The 16481-nt window shown below is 41.3% G+C and overlaps 1 protein-coding gene across 1 annotated transcript in view; it reads right to left on the bottom strand.

Moving 5' to 3' along the window:
* The window catches only part of BMPER (BMP binding endothelial regulator), a 504101-nt gene that overhangs the window by 383079 nt on the left and 104541 nt on the right, over positions 1-16481 (bottom strand). The window lies entirely within an intron of this gene.

Below are 16481 nucleotides of genomic sequence, written 5' to 3'. Positions count from 1 at the left end.
TAAGCAAATTGGGAACAGATGGAACAATTCTCAACATAATCAAGGTAATTTATGAAAAACCCACAGCCAGCATCCTATTGAATGGGGAAAAGTTGGAAGCATTCCCACTGAGATCCAGAACCAGACAAAGATGCCCACTCTCACCACTGCTTTTCAATGAAGTCCTGGAAGTTTTAGCCAGAGCCATTAGATAAGAAAAAGAAATCAAACGGGTACAAATCGGGAAGGAGGGAGTCAAACTATCCCTATTTCCAGATGACATGATCCTACACATAAGGGATCCAAAAGACTCCACTAAGAGACTATTTGAACTCACAGAAGAGTTTGGAAAGGTAGCAGGATACAAAAATCAACACACAAAAATCAACAGCCTTTGTACAGGCAGACAATGCCGCAGCTGAGAAAGAGCTTCTAAGATTAATACCATTCACAATAACTACCAAAAAAATCAAATACCTTGGAATAAATTTAACCAAGGATGTCAAATACCTCTATAATGAGAATTAAAAACATTAAAAAAAGAAATAGAGGAAGATAAAAAAAATAAAAAAACTTCCATGTTCATGGATTGGAAGAATTAATATCAAAATGTTCATACTACTGAAAGCAATTTACAGATTCAATGAGATATCATAATCAAAACATCAAAGATATTCTTCTCAGATACAGAAAAAGTGATGTTGAAATTCATATGGAAACATAGGAGACCCCAAATAGCTAAAGCAATTTTATACAATAAAAACAAAGCCAGAGTTATCACAATACCAGATTTCAAGACATACTACAGGCCCGGCGCTGCAGCTCACTAGGCTAATCCTCCGCCTTGCGGCGCCAGCACACCGGGTTCTAGTCCCAGTCAGGGTGCCGGATTCTGTCCCGGTTGCCCCTCTTCCAGGCCAGCTCTCTGCTATGGCCCGGGAGTGCAGCGGAGGATGGCCCAAGTGCTTGGGCCCTGCACCCCATGGGAGACCAGGATAAGTACCTGGCTCGTGCCATCGGATAAGCGTGGTGCGCTGGCCACAGCGCGCCAGCTGTGGTGGTCATTGGAGGGTGAATCAATGGCAAAAGGAAGACCTTTCTCTGTCTCTCTTTCTCACTGTGCACTCTGCCTGTCAGGGAAAAAAAAAAAAACCAGCTTCTGCCCTGCAAAAGAAACAATCAACAAAGAATCAACAAAGTGAAGAGACAACTGACAGAAGGGAGAAAATATTTGCAAACTTTGTAACTGATAAGGGTTTAATAACCAGAATATACAAAGAGATCAAGAAACTCAACAACAACAAAACAAACAATCAGGTTAAGAAATGGGCAAAAGACCTAAACAGAGATTTTTCAAAAGAGGAAATCCAAATGGCCAACAGAAACATGAAAAAATGCTCAGGATTGATAGCTGTCAGAGAAATCAGATCAAAACGACAATGACATTTCACCTCACCCAATTCGAATGGCTTTCATACAGAAATCAATAACAAATAACAAATGCTGGCAAGGATGTAGGGAAAAAGGTACCCTAATCCACAGTTGGTGGGAATGTAAATTGGTAAAGCCATTATGGAAGACAATGTAGAGACATCTTGGAGGTCTGAATATAGACCCTCCACATGACCCAACCATCCCACACCTGGGAATCTACTCAAGGGAAATGAAATCAGCATATGAAAGAACTATCTGTACCTCCATGTTTATTGCAGCTCAATTCACAACAGCAAAGACATGGAATCAACCCATATACCTGTCAACTGAAGACTGGATCAAGAAATTATGGGTTATGTATACCATAGAGTACCAGACAGCAATAAAAAATAACGAAGTCTGGTCATTTGCAACAAAATGGATGAAACTGGAAAATGTCATACTTAGTGAAATAAACCAGTCCTAAAGGGAAAAATTCTATATGTTCTCCCTGACATTAGATAACTAATATAGCACCTAAAAGACAATATGTAGAAACAAAATTGACACTTTGAGAAGCAAGGATTATGAACAGCCCTTATGTTGACTGTTAAGGAACAGCTTCTTATTCTATATCTTTATCTTTTCTTTTCCTTCATAATATATTCCTTATTTTTTCTCTTTCAAACAATTCATTGAATACTATACCTAATATAGTTAATTATATATGCATAAAGTTAATTGAAAATAAGTCTTAATAAACAAAAAAGTGAGAATAAGAAAGGGAAGAGGAAGAGGGGTAGGAGTGGGGGTGGGAGGGCAGTCACAGTGGGAAGAATCAACAAGATCATAAAGTTGTAATTGTGAAATGTATCACCCACAAAGCAGTATAGTCCTACATACATTCATACAGACTTACTTCTAAGGGTACAGCCCAACAACTAGCCATAAGACCCCCAAATCCCCCAAACTGGCTGATAAAAATAGCAGCTTAAGTGTTACAAAGAACAAATGCATAGGAACAAGTGGTAAAGTGACCATATAGATATAATCAAGAGTTAAAGTGTTCATATTAACAGGACTAAGTGTTTGGAAAGAAGAATAGACAGAATTACACATTTATTTATTTATTTATTTGAAAGTATTTGTTACACACAGAGAGAGAAGGCAAGGCAGTCTCAGAGAGAGAGAGAGAGAGAGGTCTTCCATCTGCTGGTTCACTCCCCAATTGGCTGCTATGGCTGGAGCTGTGCCAATCCAAAGCCAGGAGCCAGAAGCTTCTTCTAGTTCTCCCAAAGGGGTGCAGGAGCCCAAGGACCTGGGCCATCTTCTACTGCTTTCCCAGGCCATCCCAGAGAGCTGGATCAAAAGTGGAGCAGCTGGGACTCAAACCAACATCATATGAGATGCTGGCACTGCAGGCGGCAGCTTTACCAGCTATGCCCCAGAATTAAAAAGGAGTGAAGGCTCCAACATGGGAAGCAGTCCATACAGCAGACTCATAAAATGACAATCACTTTAAACAACACTCTGACCTCAGAATCAGCCCTTAAGGCATTCCAGAGTGGCTGGAAAGCCCAGGAGGAGCATTTTAGGCACAGAAAGCCAAGACACTGGAAGAAAATGTCCTACATAAAGGATCCCTCTGGGTGAGACCCCAGTGGAAAAAAGTGTTCATCAAAGAAGGAAGTACTTTTCTCTGAAGAAAGGAGAGAACTTCTAATTTGCTTATGGCCTTGTTGAGCTACTGGATCCAATGCTTCCATTGCCAAGGCAGCTCATGTCAAGAGCCTTGGGTGATCACTGATGTCATATGAGTTTCATTTGTTTAATAAACAACAAGAGTCCCTGTGCACTAACTTCCCATGCAGGATCTCTGTCCACACAGAGTTGTATCATGAGGCTTAATAGTAAAACTGGTAGTCAAGAATCACTGCCTTTTAGTGTATTAGAAGGGGGATATTATTATATCTCATAATTTATAGCCATGTCTAAAAGCTTAAAAAAGATGTATCATTCTTCTTTGAAGACAATTCTTCTTTAAAGACAGTAAAGTTTCAAAAAGGAAAGAAGGGAGAGGAAGGAAGGGGAAAAGTAGAAGGAAAAAACAGCAAAACAACTATTAAGAAGCAATAACAAAGAATAGCCTTTGTTTACACTGTTAAGGAACAGTTCTATTAGTTTTGTTTTGTTTTTTTTTTTTTTTTTTTTTCCCTGACAGGCAGAGTGCACAGTGAGAGAGAGAGACAGAGAGAAAGGTCTTCCTTTGCCCTTGGTTCACCCTCCAGTGGCCGCCGTGGGCGGCGCGCTGCAGCCAGCGCACCGCGCTGATCCGATGGCACGAGCCAGGTACTTATCCTGGTCTCCCATGGGGTGCAGGGCCCAAGCACTTGGGCCATACTCCACTGCACTCCCTGGCCACAGCAGAGAGCTGGCCTGGAAGAGGGGCAACCGGGACAGAATCCAGCGCCCTGACTGGGACTAGAACCCGGTGTGCCGGCGCCGCAAGGCGGAGGATTAGCCTAGTGAGCCGCGGCGCCAGACTCTATTAGTTTTTTTTTACTCCATTCTTTCTTTTCTTTCTTTCTGTTTCATTTTCTTTCTCAAACAGAACCAAAGAGGCGAGGCGGTAGGAAGGGGGAGGTGGGGAGAATTAATATGTTTCTAATATTGTTTTTATGAGATACACTCAAATAAATGAAAGAAAGAAAAGCTGCCACTTCAAGTATTCTACAAGATTCAAGATCTTTGGTATAAAGTAGTCACTCTATGGTAATAATCTTCAAGCATCTTTATTTTGGAAATGTATCTATAAACATTTCACTTCAGTTTCACTGAATATTTTGTTCTATTTTGTTTTCAGCTTTTTTTCATTTTACTTTTCCATATTTTAACCACTATTTTATGCAACTCAACTTTTTCTTCTTCTTTTTTTTTTTTTTTTTTTTTTTTTGACAGGCAGAGTGGACAGTGAGAGAGAGAGACAGAGAGAAAGGTCTTCCTTTGCCGTTGGTTCACCCTCCAATGGCCGCCGCGGCCGGCGCGCTGCGGCCGGCGCACCGCACCGATCCGATGGCAGGAGCCAGGAGCCAGGTGCTTTTCCTGGTCTCCCATGGGGTGCAGGGCCCAAGCACCTGGGCCATCCTCCACTGCACTCCCGGGCCACAGCAGAGGGCTGGCCTGGAAGAGGGGCAACCGGGACAGAATCCGGCGCCCCGACCGGGACTAGAACCCGGTGTGCCGGCGCCGCTAGGCGGAGGATTAGCCTAGTGAGCCGCGGCGCCGGCCTTTTTCTTCTTAAGAATGTATAAGATCCTTCTTAACTAATCAAAAATTATTATTAAGGAAAATTCTAAAAAATGCAATACTCATACTTTTTGTGTTACTTTCAGTAGCTTACAGCAGTCAGAGTTTTGTCTAATAATCAGTTTTAAAACACAAGTTTTTATACATAGTAAACGAAATTAAAACACTACAAATTAAAAAAAGTGGGTGAGGGTCCGGTGCCATGGCACAGTAGATTAATCCTCCACCTGCGGCACCAGCTTCCCATATAGGCACCAGTTCTAGTCTTGGCTGCTCCTCTTCCAATCCAGCTCTCTTCTGTGACCTGGGAAAGCAGTAGGGCCCTGGCACCTGCAAGGGAGACCCAGAAGAAGCTTCTGGCTCTTGGCTTCAGACCAGCACAGCCCCTGCCATTGCGGCCATTTGGGGAGTGAACCAGCAGATGGAAGACCTCTCTCTCTGTGTCTCTCCCTCTCACTGTCTGTACCTCTACCTCTCAAGTAAATAAATAAAATATATTTTTTAAAGTGAGTGAATGATTGGGATCATGAGTGAGTACTACAGAGCCCCATGGATCTCAAATGATGACTGAAGGCCAATTCAAATGCATGCCCCCCAACACCATGTGGTAGTTATAGTTAAATGGTCTTTTTCAAAGTATTTTAAATTTGATCTTGTAGAAATTGAGTTTCAAATGGTTGTTGCCAGAGGCTGGCGAGAGTATGGGGAAGAGGGGATGGGGAAACACTGTTTAGCTGGTGCTAAGTTGTAGTCAGCCATAAGAAGTTCTAGGGTTTCATTGCACAGTAGAGTGACTATAGATAATGATAATTTATTGTGTTTTTCTGAAAAAATAGAAACTAGAAGAAAGAATTTTCAATGTTTTTACCATAAAGAAATGAAAATATTTGAGGAGATGGATGTTTTACCCTGACTGGACATTACACAATGAAATATCACATGGTACCCTGCAAATATATGCATTTTAAATGTCAGATAAAAAAGATTAATTTTAAAACATCTTCCATTTTTAAAAGAATCTTTAAATTATTTATTTGAAAGGCATAGAGACAGAGACAGACAGAGAAAGATCTTCTATCTTTTGGTTCACTCCCCAAATGCTGATAACAGCCAGGCTGGGCCAGGCAAATGCCAAGAGCGGGCAACCCCATCTGAGTCTCCCACAGGGGTGGCAGGGATTCAAGTTCTTGATGCACCTCTGTTTTCCAGGGTGTGCATTAGCAGGAAGCTGGAATCAGAAACAGAGGCAGGACTTGGACCCAAGCAGTCTAGTATGGGATGTGGGTGTCTCAAGTGGTGTCTTCACTGCTTTGCCACATGCCCTCTCCTTCATTATATTTTATATTTTTATTTACTTATTTATTTTAGAGGAAAAAAGAGAGACCAACAGAGAAAGAGATCTCTCATCTTCTGGTTCACTCCCCAAATGTCCTCAACAGCAGGTTTGGCTCAGGTAAAGTCAGGAGTCAGGAACTCAATCCAGGTCTCCCACATGGCTGGCAGGGACCCACGAAAAATAAGCCAACAACTGCTGCCTTCCAGGGTGTGCACTGGCAGGAAGCAAGAATCAGAAGTGTATCTGCTACTCAAACCAGGATATTCTGATATGAGATGTGGGTCTCCCAAGCAGTGTCTTAACTTCTAAGCTGAACACCTTCTGTAAATCTTTTTTTTTTTTTTCAATTCATATTAATACATCTGAAGGTAGGAAACCCCAGAAGGCTCCCTGTAGCAAAGATTAGTTCTAATTCAGCTAAAATTTACACATCCAGTTGGGTCATATTGCTTGTAAGGACATGACTTTAATTTTAATACAGTTGTCAAGAAAGAAAACTATCCATTTAAATCATGCTGTCACAGGGAGGGAAGAGCCAGTCACTGGAATGTATGGTGTGCCTACTGCAGGTTGTAAGAATCCACCACCTTGTGGTTTACCATCACTGTCACAGGATATATGCATGGAACTATGGATATTAAATGTGGTGAGAAGTTCAAGGAATTTTAATTCTATGGGATTTTCACCCCTAGTGGTGACTTTCTAGCTAATCCTTACATGAGATGAGACTTCCCTCTAATTGTGTACTTTCATAGTTTTTATCATGTCATTCAAGTCACAGTGAGCGCCTTATCTAAACTAAACCCAATGACATTTCTGGGCAAAATCTGGGTGAAGATTTTGAGGTGGAAATCCGACACCAATCATTCTGACACATGCAGACAGGACGCTGCTGGGCTCCTACTCCAGCCTGTTGCCTGCAGTCCTCTGTGTCACAGCTGAAGGAAGAATACAAGGGCTTAAACGAGGGGCTCTGTTAAACTTTAGCCCCAATGCACGTTCCATCTGTGGGACCTTGGACAAGGTACTTAATCTTGTTGAGCTTCAGTGGTCTCATTTGTAAAACAATAGGCTAAGGATAGCACCTATCTATGGGGCTATACTTAATATAACTGTTACATGAGTTAGATGTGGGCATACATCAAAAAGTTTGTAGAAAACTGGAATCATTTTCCATGACCTTTTTGAAGACCATTGTATATGTGAAGAGTTTAGGACAATGCCTGACCTATTGTAAAACCTCATTAAACATTAGCTATTTACTAGTACTCTATGAGGTTTTCTAGCTAGCTGAGTGGTTCAATAATTTCCTCAAATATATATAGCTAGATATAGCTAACCTGAACTTCTTAACCTCTTGACAAGTTCAATATTTTTTCTACTATTTTATACTTGCTAGAACATGTATCTGCTCAAAAAAAGAAGCCAAGTCCAATTTGGATATCAATATATATTTGGCAAAAAGAAAACACTATTTCATTTAATTTATTTTCATTTTGAGGGCTTTTTGGTGGTATATGTTCAAAATATTACACAAATACACTAATACATATATATGATGGACATGTTACTGATCAGATCACTACAGACTGTTCTAGAACTCCAAGAAGAGTGAAGTGTCACTACCACTAGTCAAGCAGTGTATAGGAGTGAAGGGAATTTCTCAAACTCCCCTCTGAAACTTTGAGTCTTCAAGTCTAATGAAATAAACTGAAAATAAGCAGATTAACAAGAAAAAAATATCAATTTATGTACATGACATAAGTAAACAACATCCCAATGAGATGCAGAAGTATACATACCCTTTTTCATAGGGGAGAGGGAAATTGGAGGTGTGAGCAAATTAAGAGAGATAGTGAACTACTCTAAAAAGAGAAGAACGGGTCTGAAGAACAGAGAATGGTGCAGGGCAAAGTCCCCTGGCCTCTAGGTGTGGCATCTGATTTTCAGTCTCTTCCTCTGTGATGTGAGGTTAATCTTCTCAGTTAATGAAATTACAGTAAGAAGTATGAATACAGTTATGCTTCTTGTTAGTACATTCAGTCTTCAGACTGATAAGGGAACTTCAGAGGAAAGCTTTTCCTTGAGCTTGGGGTGGTGGGTCAGAAAAAGAGAAGGTTAAAGGGACCTTGTTGGCCTCAAAAGCTGCCTCTTTTGAGGCCTTTCATTTCGCTTTAGTTCAAAGTGCTCAGAATGCAGAAAGGATGTACTTTGGGTATAATTTTCTGAGCACCATCAAGGGGCACCCTTTTACTTTGAAAGACCTTGTCACCACAATTTGAAGAGGAAACCAGTAGTGAGTAGCATTTATTGAAAGCCTGTGTTGTTAAATTTCAACACTTAAGAATAACTGTGTATTAATTATAGAATTAAACCAGTCATATTAAGTAGAACAGACAAAAAAAAATACTAAGAGGGATAATGTATTAAGTTGTTCATTAACAGTCAGGGCTATGCTGATCAAGTCACCATTTCTCATAGCGTCCATTTCACTTCAACAGGTTTCCTTTTTGGTGTTCAGTCAGTTGTCACCGATCAGGGAGAACATATGGTATTTGTCCCTTTGGGACTGGCTTATTTCACTCAGCATGATGTGTTCCAGATTCCTCCATTTTGTTGCAAATGACTGGATTTCATTGTTTCTTACTGCGGTATAGTATTCTAAAGAGTACATATCCCATAATTTCTTTATCCAGTCTACCGCTGATGGGCATTTAGGTTGGTTCCAGGTCTTGGCTATTGTGAATTGTGCTGCAATAAACATTAATGTGCAGACAGCTTTTTTGTTTGCCAATTTAAATTCCTTTGGGTAAATTCCAAGGAGTGGGATGGCTTGGTCGAACGGTAGGGTTATATTCAGGTTTCTGAGGAATCTCCAGACTGACTTCCACAGTGGCTTGACCAGTTTGCATTCCCACCAACAGTGGGTTAGTGTCCCTTTTTCCCCACATCCTCGCCAGCATCTATTGTTGGTAGATTTCTGTATGTGAGCCATTCTAACCGGGGTGAGGTGAAACCTCATTGTGGTTTTGATTTGCATTTCCCTGATTGCTAGTGATCTTGAACATTTTTTTCATGTGACTTTTGGCCATTTGGATTTCCTCTTTTGAAAAATGTCTATTGAGGTCCTTGGCCCATCTCTTAAGTGGGTTGTTTGTTTTGTTTTTGTGGAATTTCTTGATCTCTTTGTAGATTCTGGTTATTAACCCTTTATCTGTTGCATAGTTTGTAAACATAAGAGAGGGAAGAGATGTACAATTTGGGACATGCTCAAGCTGACTTGCCCCAAATGGTAGAGTTAGAAACATACCAGGGGACTCCAATTCAATCCCATCAAGGTGGCATGTACCAATGCCATCTCACTAGTCCAAGTGATCAATTTCAGTTCACAATTGATCATAATGAAAGGACTAAGAGTCAAGGGGAGCACATAAACAAGTCTAGTACCTGCTAATACTAACCGATAGAATAAATAAAGGGGAGTGTGATCCAACATGGGAAGCGAGATACTCAGCAGACTCATAGAATGGCAGATGTCCTAAACAGCACTCTGGCCTCAGAATCAGCCCTAAAGGCATGCGGATCTGGCTGAAAAGCCCATGAGAGTATTACAGGCATGGAAAGCCAAGACACTCTGGCCAAAAAAAACAACAACAAAAAAAAAAAACCCCTAAATGAAAGATCTCTGTGAGTGAGATCCCAGTGGAAAGAACAGGTCTTCAAAGAATTCAGAGAAGGAGGTACCTTTCTCTGAAGGGAGGAGAGAACCTCCACTTTGACTATGACCTTGTCTAAACAAGACAAGAGTCGGAGAACTCAAGGGGCTTCCATAGCCTTGGAAACTCATGACTGGAGCATAGGGAGATTACTGATGCCATAGACAGGAGTGTCAATTTGTAAAGTCAACAACAGGAGTCACTGTGCACTTACTCCTCATGTAGGATCTCCGTCCTTAATGTGCTGTGCATTGAGATTTAATGCTATAACGAGTACTAAAACAGTATATTTCACTTTGTGTTTCTATGGGGGTGCAAACTGTTGAAATCTTTACTTAATGTATACTAAACTGATCTTCTGTAAAAAAAAAAAAAAAAGAAATTATCAATTCCCAACTTGACTCTCACTGGGATTAAACATGACAATAGGTCTGATCTGATTTCATCATCATTTAAAAAATCATCAATTATTTTTCACTTTATGTTTCTGTGTGGGAGCAAACAGTTGAAATCTTTACTTAATGTATGCTAAACTGATCTTCTGTATATAAAGAGAATCAAAAATGAATCTTGATGTGAATGGAAGGGGAGAGGGAGTGGGAAAGGGGAGGGTTGGTGGTGGGAGGGACGTTATGGGGGGGGAAGCCATTGTAATCCATAAGCTGCACTTTGGAAATTTATATTCATTAAATAAAAGTTTAAAAAATAAATAAATAAATAAAAAAGCCTGTGTTGTGCTATAATATGCTAAACTCTTTGCAGATATTATCTGTAGGTCTCATAATTCTTGATTTAGAGATGAGAAAAATAGGGCTTTGAGAGGTTATATAACTTCTCAAAGGTCAGCCTACTAGTAAAGGTTGGATTAGGTATCCAAGTTCAGGTCTGTCTAATACTAAAGCCCTTCTTCTCCCCAAAGAATTTAAAAGGTTTGGATTTATAGGTGATGAACCACTGAAGCCAACATGGTGAGCTTTAATAGGAGATAAAGTTAGTTGGCTCAACATGGGTTAAGGGAATGCTTTTTACAATGGTTTAATTTTTCCCTTTATTTTTTCATGTTTTCCCAAAACCAAAGATCAAAGGGTCAAACTAAGTTCATGGCAGGTAAATGTAGGGAAAAATAATAAAGAAAATAGGTTCTGCCCCCTAGCATGGAGCCTGTCTATGGAATTCCACACCGTGATACATTGTGGAGTCAAATATCAGGGCTGTGGTTTTGAAAGGCGTTTTGGTTGATTTAATGACCAACAACCATGCTAGCTGTTGACTGGGCTAAGATGAGAGGAACCACATCACTGCCTTAGGGCTTCACTGGATTTCCTCAGAGGCCAGTTGGGAATTTTCTTTTCTCTCCTGCTTTTGCCATCTGCCACAGAACGCAAGAATCCAAAGGCCTTGCAAGTCCCTCCACTGTCCCCAATGTGAAGTTTCTGTCACGGACAACCCCTCTCAACGAGGCAGCGAATCTTAGCCCCCTCAGAAATAGCTGTTCCAGTCATTGAAGGGTTACCCAGTCCAAATCCCCAACCACAAAATGAAAACACAGTAGGGTCTTTGTTTATTGATTTGCCTGGGACCCTGTGACTGGCACAGGAAGAAAAAAAAAGCCCAGCACAAAATAAATGTTCAATTTCTTTTATGTAAACAAGATTGAGACCAACTTGGCCGTACAAAGCAATTCTTTGCATGTAAAGCAAAAATAGCTCCCCCGAGGAAGAAGGAACCCAGCTCCACTCAGTTCCTCCGCCTTACCACCCTTCCCCCAGCCATTTTCAGTAACCACTACATTTCTGCCAATGAGTGTCTGAGGCAGGGCCCCTGGGAGGGAGTCACTGCAGGCAATGAACTCACCCCCACCTCACCACCCTGTCCACAATGTTTTCTGATCAAGATAAACGACATGGAGTCTATGCTGAAAGTCAGTATTATTGCCATAAAAAGGAAAAACTTTTATTTAAAAATCTGAGTTTCTTATTTCTTTCTGTAGGACTCTGATCAGCCCCAACTTTTATATAGGATTAGAAGCAGACTAAGGGAAGACCCATAAAAAATTCATTCTTTTTTGTTGACTACTTGGATGGTATATGGCAATTTGGAAACATATCCTTTAAAGAAGGGTCTTAAAAAGTTAGTTCAATTTTGGGAACCAAGGAAGTTAATGCTAAATCCTTGTTCAGGCCTTATTCATGCCAAACTCTTAGTGACCTCAGTAAAACATTTTCCACCTTGGATCACATTACTCAGCTTCATTAACCAGGACATCTACAGACAGGAACACTTCAAGGAAAACAAGAACCTACCTGAACCTTCACCCAAAACTCAACACCAATACAGATGAAGAATACTCAGATTTCAGAAGACCTGATTTCCTGTGGAAAAAAAGGGCTGCTTTCATTTTCATACAGGTCCTATTTTAGTGCATTCAGAATGAAGTCTAGATAAATCTCTTTGGAAAATCTAGTTCCCATAGATCCAGTGATGCCACACCAAATGGGTACCAGGCATTTGTGGGAAAGTATTTGTGATGCTCCTAAAACTTCAAGGGTTAGGGAAGCATTTGGGCTGACAGAAGTTACTACATCTGCTTAGTACTCATTGAAGGCAGGAAAGGAGAAAAAGATGGATTCTTAAACCTATCCCACTGATACTTTTCTGAAAATCTAAATCCTAGCAGATAGGCCCTGGGAGCATAGGATGTCTACTGATTAGCAACACAGATAGAATAAGTCTTTATTGGCTCTATTCAATGAACCCATGAAAAATTCTTCATGAGAACAACTAGAATACCCATCAGAACCAAACTGAAGTTATGGTGGTATCAACACAGTCGTCCCTTCCTGACAGCCCATGGTTCCATCATATGATAAGGAATGTTCCATGAACTGAGTGGTCTGCAAAAACAGGATGGAAGGACAGACAAACATCCTCTGCTACCTAACTCTCTCCTTTCCCATGCAGAGGGCACTTACTGTGGGAAGAAGCGGATGTAAGGAGCAGATGACTAAGTCTTATAGGTTCAAATGCAAATTCCAGATACCCTACCCACTCAGCTCTCCCAGGAGTGAACTCATGACACCTCAATTCTTCTATCTAACAATAGGATTAACTTCATAAAATAAGCAATAAGGGCTAGTCAGCAGAAATGTGTGTTATGTGCTTACTTGTTCATCTATAGAAATATTTCTAGCTTACCTCCACAAAGATTTTGAGATGGAATAACTGCGTTTTGAAAGGCCTATATGAAGTTCTTCATGACAATTATTATCTTGACTGAAATTAGAGGATGTACAAAATATGAACAAAATGATGGAAGTCAGAAAGGTCAGATTCTTCCTCAGATAGTTAATAGCCATCCAGTTGTTAGACCACAAGGCAGGAGGAAGATGGGTACTCAAAGAAGGATTGCAGAAGGACTTCAACATGTTAACAATCTGTTTCGCCATGCCACCCAATGCCAGCACTGAGGGGACCTAACAGAATTTGTTGATGGATTGGACAAGAGAGGAATAATATGTATCATAGGTAACTTGGGCAATTGGAGGATATCTTAGTCCATTTTATTCTAACAGAAAACTACAGACTGGGTAATTTTTTTAAATATTTATTTATTTGAAAGTCAGAGTTACACAGAGAGAGGAGAGGCAGAGAGAGGGAGAGAGGTCTTCCATCCGATGGTTCACTCCCCAATTGGCCGCAATGGCTGGAGATGTGCAGATCCAAATCCAGGAGCCAGGAGCTTCCTCCCGGTCCCTCAAGTGGGTGCATGAACCCAAGGACTTGGGCCATCCTCTACTGCTTTCCCAGGCCATAGCAGAGAGCTGGATCAGAAGTGGAGCAGCCAGCTCTCATATGGGATTCCAGCACCCAGGCCAGGGCGTTAACCTGCTGCACCACAGCACCGGCCCCAAGACTGGGTAATTTATAATGAACATAAATTAATTTGGCCCCCAGTTCTGGCAGCTGAGCAGTCCAAGATTAAGGGACTACATCTAGTTAGGATATTCCTACTGCATCATAGCATGGTGGACGGCATCATGGGTGAGAGAGAGCAAGAGGGGGCCAGACTTGTTTTTGTAACAAACCCATCCCCACCATAACAACATGAATCTATTCCTGAGGGTGGAGCCCTCATGACCTAGGCACCCCCTGTTGGGCCACACCTTCCAACACTGTTGCATTAAGGATTACCTTTCCAACACGTGAAATTTCGGGGATACATTCAAACCACAGCAGTTAGATAGTGATGCCAATTCTTGAGACAGGAAGACTACAGGAGAAGCAATTTGAGGGAAGAAATCAGACTTCCAGGGCTACACAGTCAGTTAACGGGTATAGTACCCACTGTGGTCAGATTTCAGGACTAAGTGAGAGACACAAATTTCCACAGAAGAATATAGGAGCATCCTTTGTCTCACAACTTCAATGCAGCAAACAGCCATGCACCTAGCAAGCCATAACGCAAAGTAGAACAAGAGGCAGCTAAAGAGAAGGACTTGAAGGCTGTCCTAAACCCTTAGTTCTCTATATACTCTTTGAAAAATGAAGCCACCACACAAATCAATGCTTTCCCATACAACTTCAACTTAAAATGCCAACTCCACATCCAGACCCAAGTAATAGAAAGACAGAGGATGCACTTAGCTCCCAACAAAGGCCCAGGGAAAGATGCCTCCCACACTTGAACATGTTGTTTGCTTGGCATAGCTTCATATTTGTCTTTAACTATTGCTTTACGAGCTTCTCTTAGTTTATGTGGCAGGAGGAGAGAGGATGTGGTCTAGTGACTCACATCCTAGGTTTCTGCCTGTGCTGAAGACATAATGAAAGGCCTTGGGGAAAATACCGAATTCCACTAAAACGTGAGTCTACAGTCATCTTCCCTTGTTGGGGTATTTAAAAGATAATGACAACATGCCTCATGGCTCTGCTAGATTTCAATAACCCCATATAGCAAAGTAGGAGGTCATGCTAAACCCAGATGTCATATGTGAGAAGGGGAATGAGGAATGACCTGAAAAATCCTAGGATGTGTTCTGAATAACCACTAAGGCACCCTTATGCATTCAGAGACTATGCGTTCAGTCCTTAAATCATCCTGAAAAAGTTTTCTGCAGGTGCAGAGGTAGTGAGAGAGCTTTGTCAATTAGTGGCTGTGTGGGAAAGGTGGTCTTTACAGAGATTTCAGGTACTGACTTAATCAGGAGCAGAAAATAGCACTGGAGATAACAGCATTGGAAAGTACTTTTTAATGATGACAACTGAGACCCTACTGTGTGGCCAGCACAGTGAAAGATGCTCTCTCTGCTAAGTCTCCCTGCAACCCCACAAGCAGGATAACATAATCCCCCGACTTTTTGAGTGGAGAGAATGGAGTTCAGGAATTTGCCAGAGCTCTGACAATAGGAGGAAGAGCCAAGATGTGAATGTCAAGCTGCCCGACCCAGCCACATGTCTACTCTACAATGCAGAAGGCCAGTCACTTTAACCTAAATTGTTTTTCCTCGAGGATAAAATCCACTTGCCCTCCAAGGGCTTATTCTGTGAAGGCTGCATTAGGTGATCTGGGAGGAGCTCGGGAACTCCAGCACTGCCAGAGGCTCAGTGGAGTTTTAAGCCAAGACGGGGCCAGTTTCACTACCCAGCTGAAAAGGAGAAAACAGCCCAAATTATGTTACCCTGGATTTTACTCCAAATTAATTTCCTTGATTTTATCATTTCAAAAACAGACCTCTACCAAGCCCACCACTTGTTTCTCTTCAAATATATCTCATGTATCTGGGAGACATGTTTTTACTAAGCCCAAACAGTGAAGATTAATAACAATACCAAGAGAAAAAGCAGGGAATACACTATTTTGTCAATTGTTATGAGGTTTTCACTCTTCTTTGAAAGTATTCTTTTAAAAATGCTGGAGAGTGACCATTTCATCCGTGCAAGGCCATGTGCCAAACTTTAAGAAGAAAGATGCTAAAATATGAGTGTAATTCTTACCCTAAGAACTCCAGGTGTTGTCTGGTGATCCTTGATTCTCTTTCTACCTTAACACACATGACTAATGTCTTTCACAATCTCAGCACATTAGGACAAATAATCAAAATGCTCAGTTATGCCTATTTCACATTCTGGGCCTTCACCTCCACCACCTTCTCTCTTTCCCTCTCACTCTCTAATGCTTCTAATGGTTAAATTAGAAAAACAAAGCCACAATAAGGATGACCTATGATGAGTTTAGCTTTCTTTAACTCACAACAAGGAATGTGTTTGAAAGTGCTTATTTTATAATGTTAGTAATGAGTAACATGCAACCACCTCCTAGAGTGTTAACACAGTAGCATATTAAACATCACACGGGGCTAAGGATTATTGATCTCCTGGAAACTGAGGCTCAAGTTTGGGTTGCTATGTCCTGCTGTACAGTGTGTGTACTGCACAACCCCAGAGGCCACCATTCACATAGTCTATAACGTGAGTAAAGCTCCAAGGGCTATATAACGAGATGGTCTTGTCTAGGTCAGACTTTGGAACCGGGTTAGAACCTCCAACCCACCCACATGGAGCAGGCGAGGCTCCTAACCCACAAGCTCCCCTCTGACCTAAGTCAATGAAAGGTTTTCAAAGAAGGAGTTCCCTAACCTGACTTCTGATTTCCTGGGTAGAAGAGAAAAGCAAACCTGCTGGTTTTCACTTGGCTCAATTTCTGGGACTACTTGATTTCTTGTGAACTTGCA

Source organism: Oryctolagus cuniculus, chromosome 16, assembly GCF_964237555.1.
Source record: "Oryctolagus cuniculus chromosome 16, mOryCun1.1, whole genome shotgun sequence".
NCBI classification, from domain to species: domain Eukaryota; kingdom Metazoa; phylum Chordata; class Mammalia; order Lagomorpha; family Leporidae; genus Oryctolagus; species Oryctolagus cuniculus.
This window is presented reverse-complemented; position numbering and strand designations above follow the sequence as displayed.